The sequence below is a fragment of the Rhinopithecus roxellana genome, chromosome 15 (genome assembly GCF_007565055.1).
Source record: "Rhinopithecus roxellana isolate Shanxi Qingling chromosome 15, ASM756505v1, whole genome shotgun sequence".
In the NCBI taxonomy this organism is placed as follows: Eukaryota; Metazoa; Chordata; class Mammalia; order Primates; family Cercopithecidae; genus Rhinopithecus; species Rhinopithecus roxellana.
The window spans coordinates 125,997,306-126,010,961 of record NC_044563.1 but is presented as its reverse complement, the minus strand read 5'-3'; positions in this window follow the sequence as shown (position 1 = coordinate 126,010,961).

The window sequence follows — 13,656 nt, the reverse complement described above, 5'->3', positions numbered from 1 at the left end:
TCTTTCTATATAGACACAGTAACAGTCTGATCTTTCTTTTCCCCACAAAAAAAAAACTCAGTAAAATATAGCCAATATAGGTAAATCCTACTCCATATTGTTATTATGAAAATTAAGTTAGATAATACAGTACACAGAGAAGATCAGCTCCACTTTTTTCTTCATGGCATAAAGATGATAAATAATTTAAAGAATATTCTTTTCATATTCCCAGGTATATACACTTAATACACGTTTGTTGTTGGAAATTCAATCCGCTTGTAAGACGGCAAAATAATCTAGCCAACAACGACATCAAGATGTCAAGGTAAATAAAAGTGGTTTAAAAAAACAATAACAGCATGGCCAAGCATGGTGATTCATGCCTGTAATCCCAGCACTTTGGGAGGCAAAGGCAGGTGGATTATTTGAAGTCAGGAGTTTGAAACCAGCCTGGCCAACATGGTGAAACCCTGTCTCTACTAAAAATACAAAAATTAGCCAGGTGTGGTGGCGCTCACCTGTAATCCTAGCTACTCAGGAGGCTGAGGCACAAGAATTACTTGAACCCAGGAGCAGAAGGTTACAGTGAGCTGAGATTGCCCCACTGCATTTCAGCCTGGGTGACAGAGTGAGACTCTGTCTCAAAACAAAAACAAAACACAATAGCAGCATATGTATACCTATTACCCTGGTAAGTTCTTACAGGAGGGTCCCACCATGGATGGAGGAGCCTCAGATAATTGTGAAGGGACTCAAGAGATAAAACTGACAAAGACCTTTTACAAACAGTTCACTCTTAGGCTTGAAAGGTATCTCGTAGGACAATAATGCCACCTGGGAACCACCTGTGATGAACACGTTAGCAGAAATACTGCAAGCTTATTATTTCAGAGTACACAATGCCTCTAAAAGAAAACTTCCTCAAGAGGAACACATTTAAAGACACAGCTGTTTATTGTCAAAACAGAGGGAAAAGATAGAAATTGTCTGAATTTTAAAATTAGAGTCTTACTATTTATAGTTCCTGAGCATATGAGCACACATGAAACATCTTCTTTATTGCACATGAGAATTGATTCTGTTCCTTCTAAACAAATGGCTACAACAAAACCATCTTCATGTCCAGCTACACTGAAGAAAATTCTTGCTTTGTTCTTAGGCTATTCCATTTCCAGCATGCACTGTCTTGAGCCAACTCTAAGATAAGCAGTTATTATGTTAACAGTTTATCAAATAATTTCTAAGAGGCTTCCCTTTGCTGTTTATGTTGGAAAGTTGTTTCTGCCTAAGATTATATTGATTCTAAGCAGTGTATGTGGTGAGAGTCCATGCTGATCCGACGTAGCTTACTCCAAGCTTTCACGTATATGAGAGCTCATTTTGGGTACATCTATATTTTTTAAACAAAAATAGCTGATTAGCAAATCCCACGGTGAGGTAAGTCCCCAGCTCAGCCCTCCAAATGTTTACTAGCTACTTTTTGGCTGCTGGAATATTTACCATAATAAGCAAAACTTTAATCACATCAGCAAAGGTTTTTCAATTGCAGTGTTCAAGTTCCCTCATTCTGAATTCATGCTGACTGTCTCCATTAGCACTGATAACCAGATGCAAAGAACAAGGGATGGGATAAAACCCCTTTTTCACTGAAAAGGGAAGTTACAAATACTGATAAGTTTTCCTAGCTTTTGAATTTAACAGCTCAGCTAACAAAAATGAGCATATTGTTGTCTCTCTAACCAAAGTGATCTAATTCCCTGAAAATAGTTGATCATATCTGCTGAACTGGTGCTACTCCCTGCCATATTTTCTATTTCGATCCTCATTTTGTTCATGAAACAGCAACGATGATTTAGAGTGACATGTTGTTGCTATGGAATCTTATTTCTCTCTGCTTTTAGTCTATTGAGGACTTGTGAGCTCTTAAATGTCTTTGCATGAGTTACTGCTCAAACGCACTGATGCACTGATGGGCTGGGCAGCTGTTCAAACCCAAACTCAAACCAGGGATGGTTACAGAGTCAAAGGTTGGGTTTTGAGCTGTGTAGCACATAAAATAAAAACAAGTCAAATGTTTAAGTCATGGCCTGTAACTTTATCTTGAAGGATTTTGATGATTCGAGCATTACTGCTGTGGTTTGGGACTGTTTTAGCCTCAGCATTTACAGTTATTCTTTTTTATTCCATGTATGGCATGCTCAGTTACTTCTCTTGCCTGATTTTCATAAGGCAAAGTGGTGCAGATTGACGAAGGCTCATCCTCTCATGGTCTGGCAACAGATATCTTTACATCTAAAGGAAAAATTCAGCTCAGTTGCTCTGATATCAAACATTGGCTGTTTGTTACCCTGCCTAGGGGTTCCATAGGAAATTCACTGGAGTGCAGTCTCCACAAGGATAGGGACACTGTTTTATTTACTCCCGTCTAGCTAGCAGTTTGAATTGGAACTTAATCCAGAATAGTCAATCAATTAATATTTGCTTAAATGGTTGAATATAATCAAGGAAGCTTATTATTGAAAGGGCACTGAGCCCTGCTAATGCTATTTCCCAGTCACTTTAAGTGTCTCTTCTACAGAATGATGACTGCTGATCTACATCTGCTGGAACCCCTACAGCCACAAGACCCTTCACTACCTAGAAAGTAATCCATTCCATTTGTGGAGGTCTTCCATTGTTCAAAAGCTTCATCTTACATGAGATCACAATCTATCTCCTTCTGTATTTCTTCTTTAATTCTTATTTTTCCCTCTAGAAGGACACCTTCTTTCTCCTGACAATGCTTCAGATAGCAGGGAATAGGTCCCACAATCCCTGTAGAGCCCAAATGGCATAGAGTATAAATGGCTAAGTGGTGTAACCCATAAAACCAGGAAGGCGCTCTCTTCTCTTACAGAACAGCTGATTTTTAGGACAGTTTTCAGACCTACCAATTTTTAACATTGCATGATACTAATAGGGTAATCAGGATTCATTACAGTATAAGAAATTACTGGACCTTAGTGGGGAAATCTCCATTTTAATTTTGCCTGACACAAAGCTTTAGGGAACTGAGATGATCAAGGAATTATATGTTAATTTTTGATTAGTAAAGACCTTGGAACTGAAATCTTAATTAATTAATCATTCAACTCTTTCTTAATTGAGCACCTACTCTGTGCCATCACTTAATTTTCCTATATTGAATTAAGGCTTTATTACTAAACCTTAAGATTTATAGAATGCTATTGCTCTGCAAATGTTATCATACTGAATTCTCATAAAAACCTCTGATGATGATTCTATTATTATCCTCATTCTCATAAAAGGAAACTTAAGTTCAGCAAGGATGAGGAACTAATCCAAGGTCAATAACAGGAATGTCAAAGATGGAGGCTTCAAACTCAGATGTATCTTGGCACCAAAGTGCTCTTAATCTCTAGGCCATATATTTCTAATGAGAAATAAATTACTGCAGGAAAAAAAATCCGGGCTCAATTAATTTTTGTATTTCTCATAGTGCCTTTCATAGTCAATGTTCAATAAATATACATTGAATAAATGAACACATTTGGTGCATGTGGACCTTGGGACAAAGTGTGAGCCACGACTTAACACTTTATGCCTCAAATTTCATCTCCATGAAATGAGAAATCGGGTTGAATCATCTAAGTTTTCCCCCAGTCTTAAGCATGTCTGCTGCTAGTCTAAGAATGAGGATGAAGTGGAGTTTAACAGCCACAGACAAGAGTGAAGAGCATTTCTAGAGGAGCAATACGACCTAATAGAACATTCCTTTGAACAGAATGTGCCTCTGCCCAAAATACCCTTTCTCCACTTGTTCACTTGGCAAATGTCCAATGACCAGCTCAGCTGGCCTCCCCTCTGAAGCTGTCCTTGACCTCTCCCTCAATACACATCTCCCCCTACCACACACACACAATTATCTCGTTTTGAGGGGCCCCAAGTACACTGTGCATGATTAGTGGTTATTTCACGTGCCTGTCTCTATACTCTCACACCCCAGACTCTGAGTTCCTTAAAGACAAAAACTGCATCGTATTTCTCTCCAGGCCCATCACAGAGCTTGGCACATAAAGCAAGGCTTCAGTAAGTGTTTTTTGAGTGCCCATATGCATCAGCAGGGCCTATGTATGGGAACTGGAGGGGAACAATTTGACCTTAATAGAGGATTCATGCCAGGAAACAGGGAGAAATCAACTTAGTAGGATAGGATGAGGCCTGAAGTCCAGAAAGGGGAACTTGGGCTTGGTGCCCCAGGCATTACAAAGCCACTGTACCATTCTTAGGGGAGAAGTGATGATAAAAAGAAAATCCTATTGGGAAGATTAGTGTAAATATGGTTTCTCATTTTAGAAAGATGAATAAAGGTTATGAATTTGCTTTCTTCCTTTACATACTGTTAATAAATCCACATCTCATCTACTATATCTAACACTTGCATACATAAAAAACACAGACTAGTCTGGTTTGAAGGTGTTTTTCTTATTTTATTTTAAGTAAATGAATTTTTAATAAATTACTAACACAATCTAGAACTAGAAGTACCATATGACCCAGCCATCCCATTACTGGGTATATACCCAAAGGATTACAAATCATGCTGCTATAAAGACACATGCACACGTATGTTTATTGCGGCACTATTCACAATAGCAAAGACTTGGAATCAACCCAAATGTCCATCAGTGACAGACTGGATTAAGAAAATGTGACACATATACACCATGGAATACTATGCAGCCATAAAAAATGATGAGTTTGAGTCCTTTGTAGGGACATGGATGCAGCTGGAAACCATCATTCTCAGCAAACTATCACAAGAACAGAAAACCAAACACCGCATGTTCTCACTCATAGGTGGGAACTGAACAATGAGATCACTTAGACTCAGGAAGGGGAACATCACATACTGGGGCCTATCATGGGGAGGGGGGAGCGGGGAGGGATTGCATTGGGAGTTATACCTGATGTAAATGATGAGTTGATGGGTACAGCACACCAACATGGCACAAGTATACATATGTAACAAACCTGCATGTTATGCACATGTACCCTAGAACTTAAAGTATAATTAAAAAAAAAAAAAGTCATCGATGCATTTTGAATATTATCAAATACTTCTACATAAAAAAAAAATTACTAACACAGTAAACAAACATCTTAACTAGGATGAACCAAATTTGAATAAGTCTAAACTGTTGTTATCATGTATGTAGCACCAAACTCAGTGCCTTACACATATTAAGTGTTCAATGAGTATTTGTGGGATGTCAAGTTGATATTGCATTGTGGTTACCTTCACTCTGGTTACTCACACAGATAGAGAAAAACAGCAGTCCCTAGATCTAAAATACTGTGATTATTTTAGAAGATTAAAAGATTAAAAAATAAATTAGGCTAGTCGCAGTGGCTCATGCCTATAATCCAAGCACTTTGAGAGGCCGAGGTGAGTGGATCTCTTGAGCTCAGGAGTTCAAGACCAGCCTGGGTAACACGGTGAAACCCCATCTCTACAAAAAATACAAAAATTAGCTAGGCGTGGTGGCACGTGTCTATAGTCCCAGCTATTTGGGAGGCTGAGGTGGGAGAAACGCTTGAGCCCAAGAGGTTGATGCTGTGGTGAGTCATGAATGCACCACTGTACTCCCACGTGGGTGACAGAGCAAGACCCTATCTCAATAAATAAATAAATAAATAATAAAATAATTAATTAATTAAAGATGGAAAGACTTTAGCCTTTGTGTTTAGAATACAGAACAAATCTTTTTATTCATATCAATGCTTGCCTTTTAATTCTCTAAAATGTAAAGTAATATTAAAATACGTGCATTGTCAGGGCACATGTCAAATGACTACAGCAGATCGTAGCTCAAAAATGCATTCCATGGCAGCAAGACACCCACCCCAGTGTAAGCAACCAAATGGATCAAATTTCTCTAAAATCCAAACAGGCCCTTTTATCTAACTCTGGTGTCTTGAAGAAGCTGGCCCTGGAAAAGAGTCTTCTCAGTTCAAGTGCATTGACAGAGGTGCTTTAGCCATCTTCCCCCAGGTAGTAATCTATATTACCATGTAGTTGCATCATTTTGCAATCTTGGGATTTAAACTCATAAGCAGTTTCAGAATGTACAATTTTCTTCCTAACTTGAAGAGCAGAAAGGGGTGTGTGTGTGTGTGTGTGTTTGTGTGTGTATGTTTTAAAGTAGGGAGGGCCTAAGAGGGCTCCTCTGTGATATTTGGTGTCTGATTTTGAGTAATTAAGCTTCTCAGTGACTAAGTACGGTGCTATTAGATGAACAATATGTGACGCTGCCTGATGTAGTGCATAATGATCTCATTTGGACCACCTATGAATCAACATTTATGCCTAGGAAGGGGTGAGGCTTTATCTTTATTCCTAGATTATGATAAGGATTTCCATAATTTTGCGGCTTTACGGATGGCTTATCTCTATCTGTGTGTGGAGCTATGCAGCTCTTCCAAGCTTGGCTCTCTTATGCATATTTATCACTTTTAAGTTTATAGCTAATTACTAGGATATTATGTCAGAAATAAATGGAAATCAACCCCAGTCTCCAGTAGTTTCATCTATAGTGAAAGTGCAAAGGAAAGAACTGAGGAAAGGCGGCAGGCTCTTTCCTTATACTTGGAAACCTTGTCATAACATAAATTTTAGCCAGAAATTGGCTATTGTATAACAGGTCTTTGAACCGCATCCTAGTGATTAAAATCCTAAAAGATCTCATGATAGCAAGGTCTCACTTCTTGTGTGTATTATTATAGGTGCTTGTAAATTTGGAGGGTAAATCTGAATCGTGTCAAAAAGGATCCCATTCCTCACTGATGTTCATGTATATTTCAAAGATAACTTATCTTCATTCCTGATTTTGATCTTTCTTTGGTATTGGCTCCTAGCTCCCTGGATTTATGTATCTCTGCCTCTGTCCCTTCTGAAAGTAGTTAATCTTTCCCAATAGTTGTGAATATAATGTATTGGAAAAGAATGTAGGCTTTGAAGCCTGTGGTAGTCATTAGGCTGTTTATTAAATATTTCTGATTCTCCCTCTGGGCATAATAGATTTTTACCTCCCTGACTCCTTAAAGGTAGGAATATTCATATGGCTTGTATTGGTCAAGAAACTGGAAGTGTAAGGGATGTGGCCACTTCCAGATGGAAAGTTTAAGGGCCTATGTGTGATTGAACTCACCACTCTCCTTTTTAACTTCTGCTTCCATAATCACGGAATCATGGAGATGGAGCCTTCCTCAGATTGAGTCCCCAAGCGAGTACAACATAGAACAGAACCCTCAACAAATAACCTTTGTTGTTTTTAAGTCACTGAGACTTAAAGGTTGGCTGTTATCCCTGCAGAACCCAGCTTCCACAGTGTCAAAGACAGTCCTAGACTCAGATCCTTGAACAAAGTGCAGAATTTCTTTGACTCCCTCAGGGAGTCATATGAAGAGTAAATAAATGTATGTAAGTAAAATGGTTTGCCCCCCCAAATGTATATGCCAGTGTTGATTTCCTCTGTCCTCCTTCCTCTTTATCCATGAGGAGAGAAAAGGTGTCTTGTTTATCACTTGATTATGCCTAGCATAAGCCCTGAAATATAAAGGTGCTTAAACAAATAAGTAAAAGCATAGAACTATTTGAATGAACTTAGAGAATAACTTTTTTACATGATCCTTTAGCAATCATTGTGCAACATAAATATTCTTTCTATCAATTTTCTTACATCAGGTTTTCCAAGGCACATTTGGACAATGAGACAGGTTGGATAGGAAGAGAGGTCTGTATTGGGATTTTAATTCCTGCATAACTAGTTGCAAATCAGAGTGACTCTGGACTGAATGGGACAATTTGTAGCATTCTGAGCTGAAGTGGCAATGACTCCACTGGCCTCCACATTGACCAGACCTCTTTTGGAGAAATAAGCTCTGCTCTTGCTCTGAGCATCACATTGAGAATGATCTTAACAAACTGGAAAACACACAAGTAGCAGGTGAGGGGGCAGACATTGCAGGCAGAACAAGATGCTGAGAAGTTGGAAAGGTATTGTTTATTGCTCCAAACTCCCTTATGCTGTTGGGATGTTAATTGAACACAGAAACTATTTGTATTCTCACTACTTTAGCAGACAAAGTGAGTAAAAATGTTGCCAGTGGATAAATTAGTCTGTACTGTGACCCAGAGTTTTCAAGAAGAGAAATAATGTCCCCATCCACTTGTTTAGAAATCATAGAGAAAGAAAAGAAACCTGAAATTATCCAGCAAACAGAAAGATGGAAAATCATTAACACAGAGTTTTGCTGCCCTATTTCATCATGAACTGCATTTGCAAAGGCAACAAGGGACCCAGCATTAGACAGGAGGAAAAGAGGACATGCGAAGAAGAGAGGAGCTGTGAGCCATCAGCCAGGGCAGATCTCTTTGCAGAAATCTGGGGGCTGCTAATCCAGGGCTTCAAGGAGGCACCAAGATACCAGAAGAAACTACTGTTGAGATGGGCATGGTGCCAGGGCACCTGAGCTTCATCAGGAGAAAAAGGATGATATTAGTGAGAAAATAGAATCTTCCTGATTAATCTGGGATAGGAGAATCAGAACCATACAAGACTGGTTACAGAGACTGGCCCGAGATTATCTAAGATTCTCTAAGACATCTTAAGGTGAAATTCGACTTTACTTGCTAAACCTATAATTGTTGTCACCATTGTATGCATTTTTCCCTTAGCAACTCCTACATAGTTTTATTAGTTCATTCTCATGCTGCTAATGAAGACATACCTGAGACCGGGATAATTTATAAAGAAAAGAAGTTTAATTGACTCGCAGTACTGCATTGCTAAGGAGTCCTCAGGAAATGTACAATTATGGCAGAAGGCACCTTTTCACAGGGCAGTCGAAAAGAGAATGTGTGCTAAGCAAAGGGGGAAGCCCCTTATAAAACCATCAGATCTCATGAGAACTCACTCACTGTCATGAGAACAGCATGGGGGAAACCACCTCCATGATTCAATTATCTCCACGTGCTCCTGCCATCGAGATGTGGTACAATTCAAGGTGAGATTTGGGTGGGGACACAGAGCCAAACCCTATCATTCCACCCCTGACCCCTCCCAAATCTCATGTCCTCACATTTCAAAACACAATCATGCCCTTCCAACAGTCACCCAAAGTCTTAACTCATTTCAGTGTTAACTCAAAAGTCCACGGTCCACAGTCTCATCTGAGACAAGGCAAGTCCCTTCTGCCTATAAGCCTATAAAATAAAAAACAGGTTAGTTACTTCCTAGATAAAATGGTGTACAGGCATTGGGTAAATACACTCAATCCAAATGGGATAAATTGACCAAAAAGTATGTTGGCTACAGGTTCCATGCAAGTCTTAAATCCAGTGGGGCAGTCATTAAAACTTAAAGTTCCAAAATGATCTCCTTTGACTCCATGACTCACATCCAGGTCATGCTGATGCAAGAGGTGGGTTCCCATGGTCTTAGGCAACTCCATCCCTGTGGCTTTGCTTCCCCCTCTCCACTGCTTTCATGGCTGGCATTGAGTGCTTGCAGCTTTTCCAAGGGTACAGTGCAAGCTGTGGGTGGATCTGTCATTCTGGGGGCTGGAGGATGTCAAGCTCCACTAAGTCCCCAGTGGGGACTCTGTGTGGGGGCTCTGACCCCACATTTCCCTTCTGCACTGTCCTAACAGAGGTTCTCCATGAAGGCTCTGCCCCTGCAGCAAACTTCTGCCTGGAAATCCAGGCATTTCCATACATCTTCTGAAATCTAAGTGGAGGTTCCCAAACCTCAATTCTTGTCTTCTGTGTACTGACAGGACCAACACCACATGGAAGCTGCCAAGGCTAGCGGCTTACACCCTCTGAAGCAATGGCCTGAGCTGTACTTCGGCCCCTTTTAGCCATGGCTAGAGCAGCTGGGATGCAGAGGTTGAATTTTTCCCCAGAAAATGGGCTTTTCTTTTCTACTGCATGGTCAGGCTGCCAATTTTCTAAATGTTTGTGCTCTGTCACCTCTTCAATGCTTTGCTGCTTAGAAATTTATTCCACCAGGTACCCTAAATCATCTCTCTCAAGTTCCAATTCCACAGATCTCTAGGGCTGGGGCAAAAAGCCACCGGTCTCTTTGCTAAACATAACAAGAGTGTCTTTTACTCCATTTCCCCAAAAATTCCTCATCGCACCTGAGACCACCTCAGCCTGGACTTCATTGTCCGTATCACTACCAGCATTTTGGCCAAAGCCATTCAATAAGTCTCTAGGAAGTTGTTGCAAACTTTCCCACATCTTCCTGTCTTCTGAGTCCTCCACGTTTCTATGTAAAGTTTCAAACTTTCCCACATTTTCCTGTCTTCTTCTGAGCCCTCAAAACTGTTCCAACCTCTGCCTGTTACCCAGTTCCAAAGTTGCTTCCATATTTTGGGGTATCCTTATAGTAGCGCCCCACACCCTTGGTACAAACTTACTGTATTAGTTTGTCCTCACACTGCTAATAAGGACATACCTGGGACAGGATAACTTATATAGGAAAGAGGTTTAATTGACTCACAGTTCTGCATGGCTGAGGAGATCTCAGGAAAATTACAATCATGGCAGAAGGCACCTCTTCACAGGGAGGCAGGAGAGAGAATATATGCCAAGCAAAGGGTGAAGCTTTTATAAAGAAGCCCTTTATAAAACCATCAGATCTCATGAGAACTCACTCACTATTATGAGAACAGCATGGGGGAAACTACCCTCATGAGTTCATTATCTCCACCTGATCCTTCATGTGGGGACTATTATAATTCAAAGTGAGATTTGGGTGGGGACAGAGAGCCAAACTATATCAATAGTGTAAAGGTAGCTTTTACCACATCCAAGGCAAGTGGTCTAGGAAGAATTTATTGATGACATTATTCATTCCATCGTAAGCACTGAACACCTACTATGTGCCAGTCAACATGCTAGGTACTAGTGATACATAAAATTAAAGTCTTTGTCCTGTAGAATTTCACTGGCTAGTGGAGGAGAAAGAGCCAGAAACAGGCAATTAGATTGCAATGTGTGATCTGGGTGCCGTGATGGGGTGAGTATCCTGGAAGCTTCTGGGAAGAGCACCCAACCCAAGGAAGGAGGATAAGGAGCAAGAGGTGGGAAGGGAAGGGTCAGGAAAGAGATGATTCCATAAAAGCTTGGAGGATGAGCTGCAGTCTGCCTAGGCAGGATAGTGCTGGTGTATGCTATTACTCAGGTCCACCATGTGACATAAGAAGAGGTGAGAGGTGAAACTGAGAGAGCAGGGGCCTGGTCCCTTAGAAGGCCTTCATGGGGCTTGGACTTCATTCCAGGGGGAAATGGGGAGCCATGACAGGGTTTTAGTTAGGGACATGACATGTTCAGCTCCTCATAAGTTTTCTTTGAAGGAGATGACTCTGGGGATTGGGGGAGATGGATTTGAAGAGGGAAGAGTGGAGGTGGGGAGATTAGTCAGGAAGCTTGGCAGAAAACTATGTGAGATATGACAAGTGCCTGAATAGCAGCCATGGGAGCTGGGGAAGGAATCCTGGGCCGAAGCCCCAGAGCAAAGGAACCTTGAGCTATTTGTGGATTTGTTTGTTGATTCCATTCTTTCAACAAACATTCAGAGTAATATTTATGGTGGAACACTGGGTGGGGCAGTGAGGGGCAATGGGAGGAGAGGTCTGGTGTTTGTCACAGTTCTCTCCTGCTCAGACTCACTGAGTAGAATCTTTCTTCTTGATTTCTTCTTTGCTTGTGCAAGGATAGATGATGGTTGGCGTGGGAGCCTCCCATGCTGGAACATGCCTGGCTCACTCCACACTCCACAGTCCTTGCAGATGTATCAAGGAATTTCTTTTTCAGAGCATGTGACTGGAATGAATGCTGTGTCTCCTTGGAGCTCCTGGAAGCTGTCAGGCTCTATGGAAATCTTAGCACCCAAGGAGCAAAGGAGCAAGGATAAAAATGCCTGCCAGCCTTTGGAAGGCATAGGTGGGGATTCATTTATATCCATGTTGACTTCCAATTCTGAGCTCTTTAGGATTCTGTAACTATTGTAGAGCTAACAACATCATCTTGGCACTCTGTTTCTTTAGGATGGTGACAGAGTATTGAGATGTCATGCCATGGCTGTGTCAAGGCTGGGGAAACAGTTCAGTTCTTTTAGCAAAGAAGGGCGGGGGGAAGATGAGATGAATGACTGTCAACCATAGTGAATGACAGCCATCTTGCTTCCTCCTCTTCCTATCTCTTTCCTCACTCTCTAGGGTGCTTGTGCTTAGGAGAAAAGGTGGCATGGGCTCCCTGGATGGGCATTTCTCTGGCCCCAAAGATATAGATGAACCTAGAGAGACCTACATTTAGCCTTGGCTCTGCCTACAAGGCCCCTCTCTTTGGTGCTGGGGCTGATGCCAAATGGTATTCTGATGTGTGACCAAGGGAAGCAGTACAACCACAGAAAGCACAGGGGAACAGTGGTGAAGATGATGGGCAGGATTAAATTGGAGAAATAAAGATAGCAGGGGAGAAACAAAAATATTTTTTCCTTTTCCTCCAAGTACTGATGTAATCAAATCTTCTAAAACACGAGTTGCCCACAACTGCTATGACAATTATTCATAAAAGGCAATGGAGTCCTAGCCTACTCCTTAAAATAAAACCAACTTCTACTTGTGAATAGCTAATTGTCCAGTGCTGCACTCCTGTCCCTTCATGAGGCCCCACATGTCTTTCTATCATCACACAAGCTCAAAGAAGGAAAAAGCATGGACCTTCTCTGTCCTCCTTTGACTTGGCCTCTTAGCAGCATTCACCAGAGTGACACCTCCTTCCTGTACAAAACTCTCACTTTTCTTGGTGCTGAGACACTGCTCTCCTCTGGTTGGCCTCCTACTTCAATAGCGTCTCATCTCAGTCTTTCTGCTTGTTGTTCTTTCTCTATCTGAACTCATGATATGGATGCTTCTCAGAGTCAAAGTCTGGGTCTTCTGCTCTTCTCTTTCCATATTTTTGCCTAGGTGGTCTCATCTTTTTCCCAGGGTTTAGGTACTGTGAATGCTGATGACTCTGAAATTCATATCTCCTGCTAAGACTTTTCCTCTGACTTTGAGGCTCTCATATCTGACCATCATCTTTACGTCTCCATTTGGATGTCTCAAAAGTAGACCCAACTTGTCCCAAATTGAACTCTTGCTTTCCCCTCCCCTCCAAGAAAACATACCCTGCATCTTCTACATGTTGACTTCTCTTCACTGTTCTTCACATCCATCTGCAAGTTTGGTCAATTCTGTCTCCACTTGTCTGCATCTCTTCCACTGCCTCCCTAGCCTCCATCATCTCTTTCCTGGATTTCTACAGTGGTTTCTGATTAGCCTCTCCACACCCACTCCTGCTTCCCTACAAAATGTTCTCCACTCAGCAGTTGGAGTGCATATAAAAACATGTAAAATAATTCATGTCTCCAACTGAAATCCTATTTAATAACTTTTGGAAGCTTAGCGATATTTATTTATTTATTGAAATAGAGTCTTGCTCCATCACCCAGGCTGGAGTGCAGTGGTGCAATCTCGGCTCACTGAAACCCCCACCTCCTGGGTTCAGGCGATTCTCCTGCCTCAGCCTCCCAAGTAGCTGGGACTACAGGCACTTGC